Consider the following 21,322-nt stretch of genomic DNA (forward strand, 5'->3'; position numbering starts at 1 on the left):
ACCATTTCAGTCAATCCTAAAGAGCACCTAGGCAATATACAAGATTCCACAAGGGTTCCATGCACTAGAGTAACTTTTCAGAAACCTACAACCTCCAGATGGGTCCCTGGTCCGGATAAGTCCTGAAACCTAGCCCAGCCTCTCCAGAACATTAGATAGTTCCATCTCCCTACCCTATGTTAGTGACAGGCTCTTCCAATACGAAAAATTTAGAGTTGCAATAGCCCAAACACCCCTAAAGAGAGGGATAGAAAGATCAAAGGTGATGGTGGAGTTATACAGAGAAGACAGGAATTAAAAAATGAATATGAATACTGAGTCATTAAATTGATATCTCTTTTAGTCTCCAGTATTTCAGAGAAGCTAGAAGTAAAAACCTAAAATTGTGAAATTGTAATCCACGTGAAACTCTGAAATATTTTCTACAACTAATTGTGGTGCTGGTGCTTTGAAATTTACAGCTTTTTCTGTATACGTTATTTTTCACAGAAGAAGGAAAGAAAAGTTGATTGTGATGATAAAAAAATATTTAAGCCCTCTAGCTTCCCGTATTCTGGAGCAGCTAGAAGTAAAAATATGAGAGGATCTTATGGTAGCCCATGACAAACTCTAGGACCTGTCCTGTAACTACTTGTTGAAGAGTACTTTGGAAACTATTGCTTTTTTATTTCTTTGTTTTGTATATATGTTATACTATACAATAAAAAAAGTTAAAACAAAAAACAATGACATTCTGAGATCTTCATAACTTTGGGAAAGAGCTCTAATGAGACTTTCATCCTTACCAGGCCTCATTCCATTCAAGACCCTTGCTGGTCTACCTCCCAGGGTCAACGAGAAGAAATGAGGAATCTGTTCCAGGTTCCAGCCTCCTGGGAACATAACAGAGATACTAACGGCCATTCTGTATTTTTGGTTTTTTGTAAAGCTTTTGAGCAGACCTGGTAATCATGCCTGGAAGGCCATTCCCTTATTCCTACCCCCATACCTTTTATTATTTTGTAATTCAAGTCAAATTCTATTACAATTAATTTCCTAGAACTAACCAAATTCTAATGCTGGAATGGAATTCATTTCTAATCAACAACTTCTTGAAATAAGTGAGCCACAGTCAGGTAATCCTGAGGTTTCACAGGTGTGAGTCAGGTAGGCCAATATCTATACCCTGGCTCTATTATTTATATCTGTGTGACTTTGGAGAGCCTTGAGCTTTGATTTCCTCACCTATAAAATGGTGGTAAGACAATAACTTAATTCTTGCATGAACTACAATGCCTGGTACCCGGGAAAGGCTCAGCAAATATTAGCTGAATCAGAATAAATATGAAAAAAAATCCCAGTTCTGGAAGTTTCATAATAGTCACTTCTAAAGGGCTCTTCCCAAGACTTATCAACTGGGTAAGCTTGGGTAAGTCACTTACCTCTCTGAGCCTCACTGTCCACATGTGCAAAATGAGGATCTCACTGAACTACTGTGAGGAAACTAGGCAGCACAATACCTGAAAATAAGTGCCCAATAAACCTTCATTTTCTTCCCCTTCAATATGGCAAAACAGGGGAAACTGGGCCTCAGAAAAGTTAAATAACTTGCACAAGACTGCAATAAACAAGTGATGGGACCCGAATTCAAACTCAGTTTATCTGATTCCAGAGCCCTCCCTGCTATTATTATTCCCAATTTACAGATGAGGACACAGGCTCAGAGAGATCAAATAGCTAATCAATGGTAGAAACCAAATTTAAGGATCTTTCTGCTCAATGATAACCTTGGTCAAAAAAATCCAAAAAGTAAAAACAGATTATGGTTCATGAGTTTGCTATCTAGTCTTCCCTGATGAATACTGTAGTGCATAATCTATATATAAGAGAATAATAAAACTGGAGGACTAACTCCAGCTGCAAAGAATTATCAGAAATCAAAACACAACAATCTCTGTTCAAGTGAACAAAATACAGCACTAGTGAATAATCTGATTATCTAGAAAAGAATGTAAAGAAAGGAATGTCAGAAAACAGTCTTCCTATTAAGGAAAACAATACCTCAAGGACCCCAAACAATCAATCAGAAAACAAAAAGACAAGGAGAATAAGCACTGAAGATTCTCCAAGCATTTGGAATTCTTAATCCAGGCCACAGCAGATCCTACACAACCTTGTTGTGGGGCTCGGGGGGTAACTGACAGCCTTCTTGCCATTCCCTTCTTCCTTTCCTCTCTTTGTACTGTCTCTTCCTGGCTCCTAATGTTAGGGGAAAACCATCCAATGCTTCTGCCACTCTATTCTTCATTTGCCAATACCCCCTCCCAACCAAGCTTTCTTCCAAACCCTGCTGAGCACTCCAAAGTGTCTTCATGTTCCACCAGATAAGAGATTTGATTCTGGATCCAGTTCTGTGACCAACCAGCTCTGGTTAAATCAAAATCTTAGTTTCCTCAACTATAAAACGGGGGAGGGGGGACAGATCCAGATGATCTCTCAAGTCCCTTTATTTCTAGGACACCGTAACTCCTCAGAACCTGAACAAGGTTCAACCAGGTTAAGCCATCTACCCTTCTTCCTTTCCTATCTACTGTCTGCATGTGTACCAAGATGTAGTGTTGTAATGTTCAGATGTCCTAGGGTATCATCTCTTCGTGCTGACTCCATGTTAGGCATTGCCATGACACCTTGGGAGATCCTCTCTTTTAAAAAAATGCTTTAGATAAGGCCTCCTTCCCTCCCTCCTACCAACCACAGAGCCATACACCCTTGTTAGCAATTAAAAATTTTAAACCAAGCAAAAAAGTTGTTTCTCACACATGAAAAGATCAGAAAAAAACTTTCCTGGGTCTGTTTTTTGCTTTAAAAAATAGAAAAATCTATGTTTTAAACTATTCAACCAAAGGGGGCAGAGAAATTCAGGCCAAAATTAACTCACAAGTTTTATAAGTCTTAAGACTCAAGAGAGAAGGGAAGTCAGCATCTTAAAATTTGGGGCCCAAAGAAGGAAGAGAAGTGACACTTGTTTTTGCTTTCTTCTTTACTGCCTGAATTCAGTCCTACTTCCCCCGGGAGAAGGCAAGGTTGAGCAAATAAACAGAGGTAGACTTCAAGCTGGGCAGCTGTGGGCCTGCACCTCTCCAAGTACCCAAAAGAGTCTGAAATTGCAAAGAACTGGCTGAGAAGGGACTGAAGTTCAAGTGGAGTCCCCCTCTTTATCTAGGAACTGAGAGGACCAGGGAAAACTCTGTCTACATAAATACAAACACCCTCTCCTTTCCCAGCACTTCTCACTTTCTCTTGTGGATCCTAGGATTATAACGGATTGGAAGCCCAACACTCATTTCTGTGTAAGTTCCTAAATTATAGCTAGCATAGTGCTCTACACTACTAGATGCTCAGGTAACATGTTGAATGAGTAACCGAAGGATAATATAATGGACTCTGAGATGCTTAAAGAGGCCACAGAAAACAAATACTGTGCTTGTCTCAAATCCTGAACTGCTATAAAAATCATAAAGACTGACAGAGTACTGGAAATGTTCTATATATCTAGAAGGTGGTTACATAGGCATAAGCATTTGTAAAAATTCATCAAACTGTACACTTAAGACTTGTCTGCTTTACTATAAATTATACACCTCAATAAAAAAGAAAAAAAATCAAGACCCACCAAATATTGCTTTTTATACCAACTTTCTCTTAGGTCTCTTTACAGATTTTCTAATCCTCTCCAGAGTGCTGTTAAATTGGATAAAAATAGGAATTATTCTGATCCCTTGTTAAAAGAAACCTATGATGCAGGGAAAGACAGCCTTGTTCAGCCTCATCACACAGTCAGGAATGTAGCAGGGACAGGACGCTGGAGTTTCAAGACAGGACCCTGGAACTTGTGATCCTCCACCCAAGCTGCACCAGCCTGTCAAACCACAAACAGCTAATTCTAACTCAAAGAAATATAACCCTCTAAAATAGTAACTGTTTGCTCAGTCTCTCCTGTCATCTGACTTTCTGCATGGCAACTTTAATTTTATTTTCAAAACCATTCTAGTGGGGTTGGCAATACGCCACCATAGCATCTGTTGAGAAGCAGTGAGGCAAAACTCCTCATAGGAATGAGTAAACAGAAGTCATGGATGGGTTCTAGTTCCAGCTTTAACTTCGATGCACTATGCCACTTTCAAAAGGCCATGTAGGGGTGTGCAAGGGTAGTTCAGTGGTAGAATTCTCAACTGCCATGAAGGAGACCCGGGTTCGATTCCCAGACTGTCCACTACTATCCTGCACCAAAAAAAAAATCAACAAATTGTGCTGCAATAATGGGAGAGTCACACGGAAAAAGAATGCAATATGACTCCTACCATACAAAAAAAAAAAAAAAAAGAGGCCATCTAACCTCTCTAGGCCTGGGATTTCCTTTCCATATGAGCAAGATGAGACTCTAAAGCTGTGTGACTTTCCAGAATTGCTTAGGAGACAGTAATATACTATGAAAGTTAATGTAAGGGAGAGAACTATTTCTAATGGAGCACTAGTAGGGACTTGAGATTTTAAAGGCCCTAATTTAGAACCAGCTTGGTAAATGCTTGCCATCTTCCTAAAAGGCTTAGCTGCTCATGGTGGAGCCAGCTGCTCATGTTGGAGTACACAAGACCTTTACAGAGGAACCCACTGCACTCCCCAAAGCTCCTAGAATCATTTTTTGTCTCCTCAACATCATCCTGAAGAGTAAGTTTCACTAAAATTACTCAAGTCAAGCCAACCCTTAGGAAATGATTCCTTTCTTCATTACCCTCACACAGGAGACAAATTCCCTGCATCCTGTGGCCCCAGAGTTGGGTCAGTGAGGAAGTTAAGTCCAGCCACAAGGATCTGCGTAGCTAGCTAATGCTCAGTTTTTGTCCAACAGGGTTTCAGCCTACTCAGCCTCCAGCAGAAATCTGTTTTACCACAAGGTGTCTGATTTACCAAAGGCAAGTGGTAAAGTCAGAGGCAGGATATGATCCCAATAAGGCTCAGCTGCCAGGAGAGATGCCCTCCCGCATCTGTGCTGCTTTCCTGGACTGAGACTCAGGGGATCAGTTAAACACCACTATTCAGCTCTGGCCTGTGAACCAAAGAATTAAAATGTAAAAACATCTAGCACCTTCTACAAAACAGCTATGATTTTTCCTTGTTACAATGGGCAGAGATTACTGAAGCTGTTCCAAGCTGCTCCATCTTTTTATGCAACACAACATAATATGTACTTGTTGACTCAATGTTAGAGCATGAAAAATCTTAGCACTCATTTAATCCATCCTTCTCATTTTATTGTTGAGAAAACAAAGGATCAGAGATGGCACTTACCTAAAGATTCACAGTGACACAGTCAGAACTAGGACCTGTGTGCATAGTGTCTCTACATCCTAAGTCTCTGCTTGACCATCCTGGACAATGGAGAGAGCACACAGGGAACACCCAGAGAAAAGGAAAGCTAGTAGGAGGCCGGGAGCTCAAAAAGGTGGGGGTGGGATCTCAGATTCTTGTGAATGGGACACAGAGTCTAGGCCTCAGAAATAGAGGTCCCTGTCATGAATGGAAGTAAACAGCTCTCTCTTAATCAGAGAGAAACATGAAGGGAAGATTAAATAAACTCATGAGCCAGCCTGGAAGTGAAATGTACACTATGAAGCAGCCAAGGGCCTGATTAATAATTGAGGGTGGGTCAACTTAGTTTAAGCAGGGAAGATTTGCCTGCTTACCTTTAGCATGTAACTTGAGATACTCTCAGAGTGGAAAATAATTTTCTCCTGCCCTCTACCCAGCAGCCCAGGATGTGCCAGGCTTCAGACAGAGAAGGGAAACCAGAGAAAAGTAATGAGAGAAGTGGTGGTGACCTATGGATCCTCCCTTCTAAGGGAACCGCCCCTCTACCTACTTCATCCCCTCAAGAAGTAGGGGTTAGAAAGCTTACCAGTGGCAAACTTCTCTGGTATGTTGCCAGGAAGATGGTTACTGGTCCCCAGCAAACAATGCTTTAGAGACAAAAAGTGTTCATTTAGTACGTGCCCCACTAAATACAAACTAACAGAAATTCCTTAGCCTGACATTTAGGGCCTCGTCAGGCCTACTTCTACAGGTCCCAGCTCTCACGCCACCTAAACCACCACTAGCCTCATCCATATCCCTTCACACACACTCAACCCCAATCCAAATACACATACAGCATACACTAATTTCTGTACCTTGGCTCTCAAAATTCCTAAGCCTGGAATGGCCCTATTCACTTCGTATGTCCTAATACCTGCTTATCTGTCAAGGCCCTACTCAGAACCCCTCCCTTCCTTGGCACTGTCTGAGAGTCTCCCCACTAGAGTTCATTTTTCTCTCCTTCCTTCTCCTACTCTGCTTTAACTGAATACCAATGACAGTGTGCCTTGTAGTACAAATAGCTCTGCACCGTCTGTTTGTCTTTCTCCCAGCCCTCACTAGACTGGGAGCTCTTGGAAGATAAGAACTCCGTGTACCATTTATCTATGTCCCATACAGTCCTTTCATGTGGGGTCTTTTAAAATGAGCACTCAAATGTTTGCTGAACTGGGTGGAACTTAATCTAACAACCTTTTCCCCCCTTTTCCACCAACATCTGACAGAAACAAACAGTCTCATCCTGGGGTGTTTTGGGATGACCAGGAGTCCCGGCTCCTAAACCTGCAGTAGCAGGCTCTTTCAGGGACCACTTGTGTGGCCTGGACTCTTTGCCTCTTACCTCTGAAATAAAAATAATGGTTCTTGTCAGAGAAGCTGAGTGCTTCAAGATAAGAAGCTCTGAAAACACAGATTCTCAAGTTTAAGGCCATTATTTTAAACTCCCCATAGACCCATGCACCATTTACCAACTACTGCTAGAAATTTAAAGCTTGTTTCCAGCCAAATGCCTCTTCTTTTATCATAAATGCCCTAGTGTATAACTGTTCAAAGAGCTGCACTGAGAACTCTGGGTAGCTTGTTGGCTTTTTATTTCCAGAGTGTAGAGATTTCCATCTCAAGTGTGGAGACAATCATGGCTTCAGGAAAAGCCTGGAGTTTCAGTCCTGCTATTCTCACAAATCTCATGATATAATGAATCAACTGGTTCTCAATCTATGGGTTGTAAACTCCTGGAGTTCACAGTTATCATTTCAAGGCTTTGTGAATGTGACCACCAACACTGTCTGAGCACTGAACGAATAGATAACCCAATAATACGAACAATGAGCATTTGAACACCTACTACCATTTATGGTACACAAAATCCTAGTACAGGCACACAGAATAGTAGGCATTCAGTAAATACTGGTTGGAGAAAGGGAATAACAACATATAAAAACATTTCTAAGTTCACTGAAAATTTTGGAATGACCTATTGTGCTGGTTTGAAAGGATTATGTACTCTAGAAAAGTCATGTTTTAACCCTGTATAGGCAGAGATCACTATTCAGCACTATGGGTTGGAAACTTGATTAGATTATCTCCATGGAGATGCGACTCGCCCAATTATGGGTATTTTTAACCTTTGCTTAGAGGGAGATGTGACTCCACCCATTCCAGGTGGGTCTTGATTAGTTTACTGGAATCTTTTAAAAGAGGAAGCATTTTGGAGAAAGCTTCAGAATGATCAGAGAGGAGCAGAGCCAGGAGAACCACAAGAGCCAATGCAGTCAGAGACCTTTGGAGATGAAGGAAAATACCTCCAGGGGAGCTTCATGAAACAAGAAGCCTGGAGAGAAAGTTTGCAGAAAGCTGGCAAATGTCACCATGTTCACATGTGCCTCTCCAGTTGAGAGAGAAACCCTGAACTTCATCAGTCTATATTAAGTGAAGGTAACCTCTTATTGGTGCCTTAATTTGAACATTTTTATAGGCTTGCTTCAAATGGGACATTTTCACAGCCTGAGAACTGTAAACTTGCAACTTAATAAAGTCCCCCTTTTAAAAGCCATTCTGTTTCTGGCATATTGCATTCTAGCAGCTTGCAAATTAGAACACCTATCCTCTCAATCAATGAGTACTAAGAGTAAACTATTGTCATATGGATACTAAGGGTAAATTATTGTCATATAACTGTCCCTGACATTTTTTGGAATTAAAAAGGGTCTTCTTAAAAAAAAAGGATCTTCTAACCTGAAAACGCAGGGGGCCTCTGGTTTGACAAAAGATCCCTGGTTGGGTAGGGAAATTCAGGTCTGGGTCCCAACAGAGCCTGAGCTAAGCGTCTGGATTTGGTTTCCTCAGCAGAATAATAAAACGATAGGATTAAAAGTATGCACAGATCCTCCCAGCTCTGCTTGTTATGACTCCCTTATCCTTAGGCTAGCTATTGAAACTCTAGAGCTATATCTGCCATGGCTTGAGAAGGACTAGAATGGTGGTTCTCAACCCAAGATGCTTTTGCTCCCTAGACATTTTTGGTCATCATGACACTACTGACATCTACTGGGTGGATGCTAGGGATGCTGCTAAACATCCTGTAATGTATTACAGGATAATTCAACAAAGAATTATTCATTCCAAAATGTCAGTACTGCTGAGGTTCAGAAACTTTGCTTTATATACCACTGAGGATACGAGCTTACTGTAATAAAAGAAATAGAAACCAGGCTGGGAAATGCATGATGCACTGTGAATGAATAACTACAACTGAATAAAGGCTCTTGAACCATTCCAGCCACATGTGAACAGTCTCCTCTCCATCTTCTCTCTGGCTCAGGTTCCACTTCTGTGTGTCCACAATTGACACACAGCCCTGGGGAAGCTGGCAGAGCAATCTGCAATTGAGTATTAACAGGGAAGAGTCAGGGCTGCAGCACGGTGTGGCAAGAAGGCACTAGACTTGGAGCCTAAAGACTTTAGCCCTGATTCTGCCTCTAAAGAAACCATTTAATTGGTCTGAGCTTTAACCTCCTCTTCTGCAAAATGGGGCTAAAATCACAATTTGCCCTACTTATATGCCTCTTTAAAGTAGCCTAGTTTGGGTAGCAATTCCTCTTCACACTGTGCAGGGAATAGGAAGCAGGCCTACAAACACGTAAAAGTCTTATGTATGCTTTTAGAACATTGGGTCTTATAAAGATAAAGATTACAAGCAAGGAACTAACAGTTTCTGTTTATGCAGATAGTAAAGAACCAACTCCTCAAGTTTATTAATTTCTACTTCTCTTTGTAGGAAATAAGACAGTTATAAAGAGAAATCAATAATAATTATCAAAATAAACTATATTTTTAATATAGTATTCCAGATTGTGATTAAATTAAGTTAAACCTTGAGTCATTCTTATGCCCCACTAAAGTGGCTTCTGAGTCAAATAAAGCTTTTAAAACACTGCAATTCCATGTTCTGGAAACACTGTTATATTTCCATGTTCCTGTTTTTTTTTTTCTCAAAAACCTTTCCTATAATTCAAAATTCCAACCAGTTGCACATTTTGAGATTCTTTCTGCGCTAACATTCCATTACTGTCCAAAACAACTATTCAATAAAATACAGATTCCAGGCCTCCTCTTCAGTGAAGACCCCTCCACACACACACCCATACCAGGCTTAGTTTCAGATCCCTCCACTACATGCCACGTTCTCTGAATTCTAATGTGCTTCTAGAACAGACCACACTGTACTTTGATTCTCTTTACTTGTCTGTTACTTCTGTTCCTCAAAGACAATGATCTGTCATTATCTACATTTACCCAGCAACCAGGATAATATCTGGCACACAGCTCAAGTCAATACATACTTATAAAATAACTATAAAAACAAATTAAAAGTTTCTAGCTACTTCTTTTTAAATGGGACACCTGATATTAAAGGCAAATGCCATAAACAATGGAGGGAGGTACAAGAGTTAGGAAAGGTTTGGATTTTCTATTTGGTGAAATGGCTTCTTCATCAGTGAGGGTGTGTTTAATGGTTATCTTTCTCTTGGAAATAATGAAATTATCTAAAATTGAGTGTGCTGATGGACTACTGACTTGGGACATTATACATTTTGCCCAATGAATGGAGGTCGCTGAAGGATACACTGACTGAGAAGTAGACTGGTGAATGATGGTGTATACATATAATCCAATACTGTGCTGCTACAAAAAGGAATGAGGTTGTGAGGCATGCTACCTTGTGAATGAACCTGTGGGACATTTGGTGAGGCAAAATAAGCCAGAAATAAAAAAGCAAATATTGTATGGACTCATTTGGAAAATACTTATAAGAAAAGAAGGGCCTATATTATAAGCTCTTACAGTAGTCATATTTAGTCCGGAGCAGTAATTGTTATTTCTGGATTCTGAGAGGCTGTTTTATATATGTATAACCTGGTATTTAGAGATAAGAATGAAAGCTGATCAGGTCAGGATTAAGGTAATTCACAATACAAGGGTAAAGAAGACACTGTCTGTATTTTAGAACCTCATCTACTCTTTGAGACAAAAGGAACAAAGGTTTATTTTGTCCAAAGCCTAAATTTTCTGTAGCACATAATCTAACTCAATCTGTCTGGACAGATCATTTAAACAATCCAAACACAGGGAACCCAGAATAAGAATGAGGGCCTTTAATTCTGTATACCTTAATATAATGCCTGGATACATCCCAGAGTATATTAAGCAGATAATCAAAAAGTACTGGCAAAGCACCTTGAGGGAGGGAAGAAAAAATATGGAATTATTAAACTTTACCACCCAGGAAACTCCTGATACTGTGCCAAACATTAGGAACACCCAAATCAATAGGCCAAGCCCTTTATCTTGAGGCTTGCTCTTATGAAGCTTATGTATGTAGCAGAGAAGCTTAACCTACCCATAGGCATGCCTAACAGTTACTTCCAGAGGACTGCTTCTGTTGCTCAGATGTGGCCTCTCTCTCTCTCTAAACCCAACTCTGCAAGTGAAATAACTGCCCTACCCCCTACATGGGATACGACATCCAGGGATGAAAGTCTCCCTGGCAGCGTGGGAGATAAGGGATGAGCCTGAGCCTGGCCCTGGCACCATGGGATCAACAACGCCATCCTGACCAAAAGGGGGAAAAGAAGTGTAACAAGTAAGGTATCAATGACTGAAAGAGTTCAAATAGAGTCAAGAGGCTCCTCTGGAGGTCACTCTTATGCAAGCTTCAGTTAGACATTGCTACCTATGATAACTTGCCAAACCCCAACCAAAACCATTCCTGCCAACCCTAAAGAACACCTAGGACATTACACAAGATTCTATAAAGGTTCCATGTACTAGGGTAACTTTCCAGAAACCTACAACCTCCAGATGGACCAGATAAGTCCTGAAATGCAGAGGGGCCAGTCTCTTCGGAATATCAACTAATTCCATCCCCTTATCCTATATTATCAACATGAAGAAGTTAGAATGGGCATAGCCCAAATACTCCTAAAGAGTAGGAGAAAGATCAAAGGTGATGGCGGAGTTATACAAAGAAGGTAGGGTTTAACAAATAAGTATGATCGCTGAGTCATTATACTGATATTTCTTTAATTTATTAATTAAAAAATAAAGAAACAAAATAAAACAACATACATAATCAGTAATTCACAATATCATCACTTAGTTGCATATTCATCATTTCTTAGAACATTTGCATTAATTCAGAAAAAGAAATAAAAAGACAATAGAAAAAGAAATAAAACAAACACAGGAAAGAAAAAAAAAAGATTTTACCTACCATACCCCTTATCCCTTGCCTTCATTGATCACTAGCATTTAAACTAAATTTATTTTAGCATTTGTTCCCTCTATCATTTGTTTTTATTCCATATGTTCTACTCCTTTGTTGACAATGTAGATAAAAGGAGCATCAGACACAAGGTTTTCACAATCACACAGTCACATTGTGAAAGCTATTTCATTATACAATCATCATCAAGAAACATGGCTACTGGAACACAGCTCTACATTTTCAGGCAGTTCCCTCCAGCCTCTCCATTTCATCTTGAATACCAAGATGATATCAACTTGATGCATAAGAATAACCTCCAGGATAACCTCTCAACTCTGTTTGGAATCTCTCAGCCATTGACACTTGGTCTCATTTCCCTCTTCCCCCTTTTAGTCTAGAAGGTTTTCTCAATCCCTTGGTGCTAAGTCTCAGCTCATTCTAGGGTTTTTCTCAATCCCTTGAAGCTGAGTCTCCATTCATTCCAAGATCTCTGCCCCACATCGCCAGGAAGGTCCACACCCCTGGGAGTCATGTTCCACATAGAGAGGGGTAGGGTAGTGAGACTGCTCGTTGTGTTGGCTGGAGAGAGGGGCCACATCTGAGCAACAAAAGAGGCTCTCTCGGGGGTGATTCTTAGGCCTAGATTTTAAGTAGACTTGACCTATCCCTTGCGGGGTTAAGTTTCATATGAACAAACCCCAAGACTGGGGGCTCTGCCTATAGCTTTGGTTATCCACACTGCTTGTGAGAATACATACCGATGTTTCTTTTAGTCTTCAAATATCTTATAGCAGCTAGAAGTAAAAAACTAAAATTGTGGAATTGTAACCTATATCAAACTCTGAAATCTGTTCTACAACTAATTGTTGCAATATGCTTTGCAATCTATTGCTTTTTTGTATATGTTATTCTTTGTAAAAAAGAAAAAAATTCTTAGGTTTAGCTACAGCATTTTAATCAGTTATCAGTTCAAGGATGGTCAGTTGGTGGTCTAACAGGAAGTCCACATTTCAGAGGAGACAACTAGAGTTTATTCTGTTTTCTGTATATCAAGATAATAACCTACTCTCTGCTAATCAGAATTTCAGAATGTCAGAAACAAATCTGTTTACTAGTACTGGTTGAGAGAATGAATGTTATATATTACAAATTAAAAGTGGTGAAATTAAAAGGAAAAAAGTGAAAAAGCAAACACCTATCTATACAGATTTGGGGTTGCAACATGAAAGCCCCCAAACAGTTTACAATATCCCAATATGTTTCAAAATTCCTAGTTTCTTTTTCTCAAACATACTACTCTGCATGCAACATAGCTAGATGAGAGCCAAGGCTTTTTTTTTTTTTGCAACTTTTAGTCGCAACTATAGATATGAAGTGGTGTCAGATACCAAACATGAGTGTTACACCCAGCTTCCACCCCAGAGCTGCCTAACGCTTCTTCAAGGTCCAACTCAAAATATTTCATTGTCACCTTCAACCCTAAACTGGGGTGACTGCTCCTTTCTTCAAATCTCTACCGAGCTACATTTAGGTGCTCCATGGGTGGCATGTACAGCCAATTTTGGATTTTATTTCTGTCCTTCATTTGTCTCCTACCAAGAATACGGGCCTCCTGAGAACAGAACTGTAAGGCAGGGCCCCACACTTGGGCAGAAAACACTGATTTGGTGAATGGCTGAACACCTGGTTTGGAACTCACAGAGCCTCCTGGCTCTGAGCAAAGTCAACTGCCCTGGCTGCTCAATGGAAGGAAACTTGCCTCAGCAGGTGTACCAATTCCCAGGCCTAGCACCCTAAGCAACCCAGTGCTTGATGCCCACATTTTTTTGAAGATGAAAAATGTTCCTTGCTGAGTTTTACCCTGATTAGGAATCCCTACTTAAAAATTCTACTATTGCTGCAAAATCCAAGAAAATGTCATTTTATAGAATCAAAACAGGGCAGGTTTGATAATAGAATTTCCTGCTTTCTCTCCCATCATCCATATTTCATAATCCCACGTAACTCCCTCTCCCTGAGCTAAGAAACTCCTTGTATTTTCTAGTTTAACTTTCTCCATAAGCTCCTGAAGCAAGCACTTTATTTAGGACGGTTGTTAAAGATTCACATGAGAAAGCGCATGGGCTATTTGAGGTCATTTTTTTCCTTTTCCGTGAGTGTTAAAGATCTGTTCAATGGGAGGATCCTTTGGGCCAGGCTGTGTCTTTTTCACTGCGTAGATATTTAATGGCATCTGAGATAGCTTCAAACACAGGAGAGGCACTCAAAGAACATCTGCTCTTCCTGATACAGGGAACTGGTGGACCAAGACAATATCAATGCCACAAAAACAAAATAGGAAGCAGACACAAAGAAACTGAACCAAGAAATCAGAAATCACTGAAAAATAACTTCTGGTAGAAAAAAAATATGACTAACCTGCTCAGGTGCTTGGAGAGGCTAATTCTTCCCCATCTGAGGTTCTTATGAGACCCTAGACAAGTCACACAGGGCAGAGATTCTTTTCCAATTAGGCAGTAGTGCTCCATGAGGATCAAAACTGTGACTAATTTGTCATAACTTCATGAACAACAGCTGACTGAACAATCATCAGTTATCCCGACATCTGTGCTACTTTCATTCATGAAGAGGAGTGCTATCTCATCAGCAGACCATGTGTTTCAAGTCCTTTTTTCAAAAGGTGAAGATAGACTTGTGCGGAACCATCCACATTTTGTGGCCTTATTGTATCTGAAGGTTAACAGGGGACTTGGGGATAGGTTGAGCTGGGTGAATGGTTCAATCTTTGAGCAGCAAAAGGAATGAGCAAATTGACAACACCCTTGAGTGCTGTCACCAGGAATGAATATTGGTGTAAACATATGAAAAACCCCAACATTCTCATTTAATCCTTATAATAAATATAAAGATATGCCTCTCAAACTTTAATGTGCCTACAATTCACATAGTGAGCTCATAAAAATACAGGTTCTAATTCTGTAGCTCTTGGTGGGTCTGAGAATCTGCATGTCTAACAACTTCTTAGATGATGTCATGGACCGCATTTTGAGTAGTGAACTTGTATAGCACATATTGCTTCCTGGTCTTGCAGGCAAAAAGCCAATGCTCAGAAATACTAAGAAACTTGCCCAGGATCACAAAACTAGCAAGTGGCAGAGGTCAAATGTGAACGTGGGTCTTCTGAGCAAAAACCTAATACCTTTTCCATTATACCATGCCACTAACCTTTTAAGCTAAACAGCAACAACAGAACAGATGTATAGCTTCCTGCATCCCTCAAGTGAGCTCTTCAGCCAGCTTTGCCCTGTAATAAGTAAGAGGGAGGAGGGAGAGCTAGAAATATCAGCTATGGGAGAATCAAGTCAGTCAGTTACTCTGTTAAGAACTTAAACCATTTAATCTTTTGGCTAAGACTGCTTAAGAAGGGCCAAATAAACTTAGGGTTCTAGACGCTTGTTTCTTTACTAATGAAGGCAACAATAAAATACAATTGCTTTTCAAAAAAAATCTGTCTCAATACGGGTATTGTCAGAGCCATAGAATACACAGAACAAAGTTAATTTTTAAACAAACGGTTTGGCCCTGAGTGTTCTGGGCCAGATTTTGACTGGAATACTCAGAGTATTTGACTCCACTCACTCCACACCTTAAGAACAACACTGATGAACAGGACCACGTCCAGAGGAGAATGTCAAGGAAGCAACAGAAACATGAGGCAACAAACAGTCTATGGAAGAGAGTATTGGTCCTAGATAAATGCAGACTTAAGACATAAGCACCATCCTCCACGGTCTGTCATATCCAAGGGGGACTAAATCTGCTCTCTGTGGCCCAAAGAGGCAGAATTGGCAAACTATTTTCCCACCGAAAGAAATACAGTTCAAAAGTCAGAGCAGCGATTTGCCTCCAGGCCTTCTGACTCCAAATCCCACATTCCTTTCATCAACCACGGCTGCTTCCCTACAGAACAGACCTGACCCCACTAGAGATAGGCTCTACAGGAGAAAGAACTCAGTTCCTAATAAGAAAGGTACTTTTATAGTTGGGACTGTCCAAAGATACATTATACTATAGTGTGAGAAGACAGAGCATCTAATATAAATCCTGTCAGCAAAGAGGTTCAAGCAGAGGTTAATCGCTTGGCAGGAATCATGCAAAGGGAATGTGGCATTTGATGGTGCTGGGTGAGATGAACCTGCCAATCCTCAGAGACAAATTAATCTCTTCTTGCTCTATTTCCCTCTAACATTTCATTTATACACTTATCACGGCTTGCCTTTTATCATAGTTACTTATACATGTGTGTATCTTCTTCACTGAACTGTACACCCTTGTGGGGAGAAGGCAGTGTCTTATTCATCTTAAATCCCTTATTGTGCCTAAGACTATATCTGAAAAAACAAGGAAAACTACTTTCCTCCTATGTGCCAGATACTGATGGGCATTTTAAATACACCAATTTATTCCATATCTTTACAAGAACCCTATGAAGTAGTATTGCTCACTTTTTACAGATGGGGAAATTGAGACAGGATAAGTAACTGCCAAGATACTGCTGGTAAGGGGTAAAGGTGACAATCCAACTTGGAATCTTTAGCCTACACTATCATGCTGCCTTCCTCCCAGACAAACTCAACAAATGTCTGTTGACTTGAACTAAACATCTAAAAAAGAGGTCAGTACTATATGCAATCAGGCTTGTTGTTGTCTCCCATCGTTATGCTCATGTCCTTCAAAATATAACCATCCATCCTCAAAATGACCAATCTAAAGTTGTTGTTTTTAAATATCCTCTTTCACACTACAGTCGCATAGTGCAAGACAATCATGGGCAAGAGAACCAAGTTTTCATAACCTTTCCTCCCAAAGGAATTCCTCAGGGCCCCCAGTGTTCTACTCCCTCCTCCCAGATAGCCCAAGCTCCATGTCAGGACTCTGGACCACTGTAAACAAATCAGATCCTGGCTTTCCTGCTCAGAGATATATGGTTTGCATACACTTTTGCAAGCTGTTCTCCAGGACCTTGCTCTCCACACTCAAACCTGATTCTGCACAATTCAAAATTCCCCCCAACAAAACAGTTGGGCTGAAAGATTCTCACATTTAAACTTCCAAACAAAATCTATCTTGAATTTCAAATCACATTATAAACCTACTCTGGCAGGCACTTAAAAATATTTATTCTTCCTGTTAAATGGGGCAAAAAACAGATTTTGTCATTTGAATCAAAGGCACCAGCATGTCTGGACAGTCAACACATAGGGCCTTCCTGACACACCATCTGTCATAAGAAGTAACCAAATCCAGTCTGGCCAACCATTTCTTCAAACAAGAAATTTAAGTATCACCAAAGGAAATTCCCACTGTTCAGTTCCCTGGGTGAGTTTCAGGTTTTCCATTCCTTGGCCTCTAAGAGAGGAGATTCTGCTGGCACATGTGCCACTAAGATGCTGTGATTTTCAACCTGACATCTTGATTCCAGAGAACCAAAAGGCCACTTTAACTATAAATTTAACTCATTAAGATGTCTTCCCACATGCTAACATTTTAGAGCGACTTTATTAAACATGAGAGTACCACCCTGGCTCCAGCAATAAGGAAGACTTAATAAAGACATATTTCCAGTGAGCGCCTGGTCTCTCTGCATCCACCAGACATTTTCAGCTGAACCTAAGTTAACCTATAAATGAAGTGATCTGCATCCATAAATCCAACAGAAATGTACTAGTGCAGGGTGTTTTGACATAGGCAGATTCCATTTCCCGATATACAAAATATAAGATATATTTCTCTTATTAAACTAAAATATGATTCTTCCTACAAACTTTTCACCTTTAATAAAACAGGAAAAAAAAGGAAATCTGAATTGCCTAGGGTAGATATTTCATAAACTGATACATGCCTTAAAAAGAAAAGAACCTCTGATATCTGATCGTCTTTCTAAAGAGAACAAACAGGGCACTGCCGTTTAGAAAGGTGCCAAAAAGACCTAAGTTTTTTGGGTGATTTTTGTTGCCATTCTGGTTTCCATCCAGCTCTCAGTGAAAGAAGTTTTTCATTCTCACAATCAAATTAAAGTCTGATCAACAACGGCTTTACCACTAAAGATAGAAGTGTCTATTACTTATATATTATTTACTCAATGTATACAATGGGCTACACTCTTTCACTTATTATCCTAACTAATCATCATAGCCATGTTGGATGAATATTATCTCCACTTTATAGATGAGGAAAATGATGGTATCATGTCCCTTGGATGGCAGGGACCATACCTGGTTCATCTCTCTATTCCCAGCATCTAGCACAGGACCCAGTAAAAGCCTGTCACATGCTGGAAAATGAATACCTGATGACAGGAAAGGAAAAGAAATTGGGAAAAGGTCATTCAGTTTTTGTTCTAGGCCTCTAACTGAACTCTCTGCCTGGGATACCTGCACAATGTAAATAATCTATTTGAGTTCCAGAAGTTAGTTTCAAAGGGCAATTTATCATCTTTCCAAGCTGTGCCACAAAAATAGTATGCCACATGTGGATAGCATCCACATTCTCCATCATCTGTCCCATTTCCTTTTCCCATACTCAGCACCACACCTTGCACAGGTGTGTGTTTTAAGAGTTGAGTGATGATGGAGGCCATGATCTCATGGGTGAAAACAGAACACAAAACACCCACAGCTGCCAGAAGATTTGGTGTCTGAATTGAGTTACATCTCTTCTCAAGACTCATTTTCCTCTCTCTATAAAAGGACTAACAGAAAACACTAACAAGATGGTTTTCGTTCATTTAATAATTCTTACTGAGCACTAAGTATGTGCCAAGCACAGCGCTCGGTGCCAGGGAAACAGCAATGAACATAACCATTACATCCTGCCTCACGGAGCTCATCATTCTTAGGAGGCTCTGAGGCTCATGCAAAAAAGTTTAACAAACTTCAAAAGACTATTCAATTATGAAGTATTGCTGCTCCTCCTCCTGTGTTTCCCAACTTGGCAACTGGCATCACGATCCACCCAGCTGCCCAAGCTGTAAACTTGGGAGTCATCCTTAACTACATCCTCTCCTTCATCCTGCCCATCCCAAAAATCCAACAATCACTAAGTCTGTTTTGAGTCCCCTTCAAAAGCCTCTAACATGTATTATCTCTCTTCCAACTTTCAGTGCTTCTACTCTAGGTCATTTGTTCTGAATGACTGCAAATCTCCTGATAAATCCAAGTTCCCCTGTAATAATGATAATGGCAAACATTTATCAATCACTTACCTTATGGCAAGCAAAATGTTAAGAGCTTTGCATACACGTATTTTAATCCTACACAGCAGATAGAAGCAACCCGATTTGTACAGGACGAGGCACAGAGTAACTTGCCCACAGCACACAGCTAGTAAGTGACAGATCAGGGGCTCAAATACAGGTGTATGAGATTGTATCCTTATCCTCACTAGATTCCCGCCTCCAGTTCTTTCCTGGTCAGTCTACACTCTTTCATTTATGCTGCAGCTACAGTGCTCTTTCAAAATTCTAAGCTGATATCATGTCTCTTCTACTTTAAAAGACTGCCAGTGGTTCCTCACTATTTCCAAGTCAAGATCTAAAAGCTACAGGTCACCTCCCCAATGTTATCCATCCCCAGTCCCACTCCACAGACTCCTGCTGTAATACACTATTTCCCAAACATACCAAACTCCTTGCCGACCCACTCCACATCCTCCCTCCTCTGAGAAACCTCCCTTGCTCTTTCCCCTTGAGACAAGACTTCCTCCTCCATAGTCTATTTAACTCCTATGTGTGCCCCATGTACATATTCATGTTTCAACACTGATTACTGTAATTTCTCTCTCTCTCTCTCTCTCAGATACACACACACACACACAAAATCCTCTAGTCCTGAATTCCTGGAAGGCAGGTACAGTGTATTTTACTGTACTGGAAAGTACAGTCTGATTCCCAGTCAATAAGTGACTAAACAAATGGCATGTGGTAATGTTAACACCTCACAGCCTCAGCGCACCATTCTAATAAGCAGATAAGACCTTTCCCACAGAGGACCACAAAAAGAAAGGCAATTTACAGTAGCGTCTGTTCTCTAAAAAAAGCTAAAAAAGATAGACTGCTTTCAGCAAAGTTTATTACAACTAATTGAAATTGGTCCTCCACAGTCTGGCAATCTCTATGCCTCTTGAAAGCCAATTCAGTGACCTCTAAAACTACAGAAACTAAGCCAGCTTCAGACCAAAAGACCACAGGAGAACTGCCCTCTCAGAAGGAAGATGAGGTTAAACTGACACCCTTCTCCATCACCCTGCAACAGGGAAATGCAGACTAGTAAAAACAGACTCTAATTACCATGCACAGTACAGGATCTTGATTGAGGGAGAGTCATCAGAGAAAAAAGTTAGAATCAGCAAAATATAATCCTGCTTCTCCCAGGCTTCCAGTGCTAAGACTGGAGTTCAGGCTACAAACAGATGACTGCAACAGCCACCTCACTGGTCTCCCTGTTACCACCCTCAGGGCCCCCACCCTCCAAAGAGAAGCCAAATAACATTTTAAAAACTATATTAATGATTAAGACATACTACTACACAGAACCTCCAACAGCTTTCCATACTCTTGGTATAAAACCCACTCTTTACCAGGAAGTTCAAGGTCTACCCAAAACATACTTCCTTATCTCATAGACCTCACCCCTTCAATCACTACATGCCAGACACAGGGGTCTTCCTTCTGTTTCTTAAAACAGGCCAACCCCTGGGCCTTTTCCATGCTGCCCTCCCCACCTGGAAGGCTCTTCATGCAGACTTTTGCAGAGCTGTTCCTTTTCAAGACTCAGTTCAACTTGACTTTTTCAAAGATCTCTTTCCTGACACTCTAGAGTAGCACCCCTTCCCCCACCCCATCACATCCTTTTTTTCTTTTAAAACACTTATCACCACCAGACAATACTTTCTTCATTTCTTTATTTTCCTGTCTGTTTGTTCTATCAGGTTGGAGGCTGATTTGTTCACCCCTGGGAATACCGTGTAGTACGCACTCAAAAACAATTTTCAGAACACTTGTTCCCTATCAGGAGAGGAGCATCCTCAGGATGGGCTACTTTGTACTTCTGTTAGAATAAAGGAAACCTCTATTAGCTCCTCTAAGTGCTGGGCACTCTAAATCCACCATCTCCCATCAGAGGTAAATTAACTTGTTCAAAGTCACACAGCTAGGGACTAGCACACTCGTGAGTTAAATCCTTGTTTGTACAGCTCCTACAACCCTCTCACCCCTGCCTGTCCTCTGGGGGGGGGGGGGGCGGGAGGCAGCAGGATAGGGGCAGGGTTTGTCGCTCTATGGTTCACTCTCATATTACTATAACAATAAGAACAATAAAATATTTACAGTTATTAAAGCATGTTCACATTCATACCACTTAAGAAAAATAGAAAACACCTGCCCAAAAAGCCATAAAACAACAAGAAGTGAAGTAAGAGGGCCTCGAGGTTCAACATCCAGGCCCTGACTTCCGGTAGTGTAGACTGGGGAGGAGCCAGGAGCCAACAAATAGAGTCCATATTTCAGGGGGAAGCCGTGAGTCACTGGGTGAAGACTTACGCTAAGGAGAACTCTGATAAGGCCAGGCTATGAGGCAACAAGAAGTGAATCACAGGGCTGAAAGGCAC

The 21,322-nt window shown here is 40.7% G+C and overlaps 1 protein-coding gene across 1 annotated transcript in view; it reads right to left on the reverse strand.

The window, feature by feature from the left end:
- Positions 1–21,322, reverse strand: part of CHMP4B (charged multivesicular body protein 4B) — a 57,183-nt gene that overhangs the window by 34,859 nt on the left and 1,002 nt on the right. The gene's annotated exons all lie outside the window — the stretch shown is intronic.

This window comes from Tamandua tetradactyla, chromosome 1, assembly GCF_023851605.1.
Source record: "Tamandua tetradactyla isolate mTamTet1 chromosome 1, mTamTet1.pri, whole genome shotgun sequence".
Classification (NCBI taxonomy): Eukaryota; Metazoa; Chordata; class Mammalia; order Pilosa; family Myrmecophagidae; genus Tamandua; species Tamandua tetradactyla.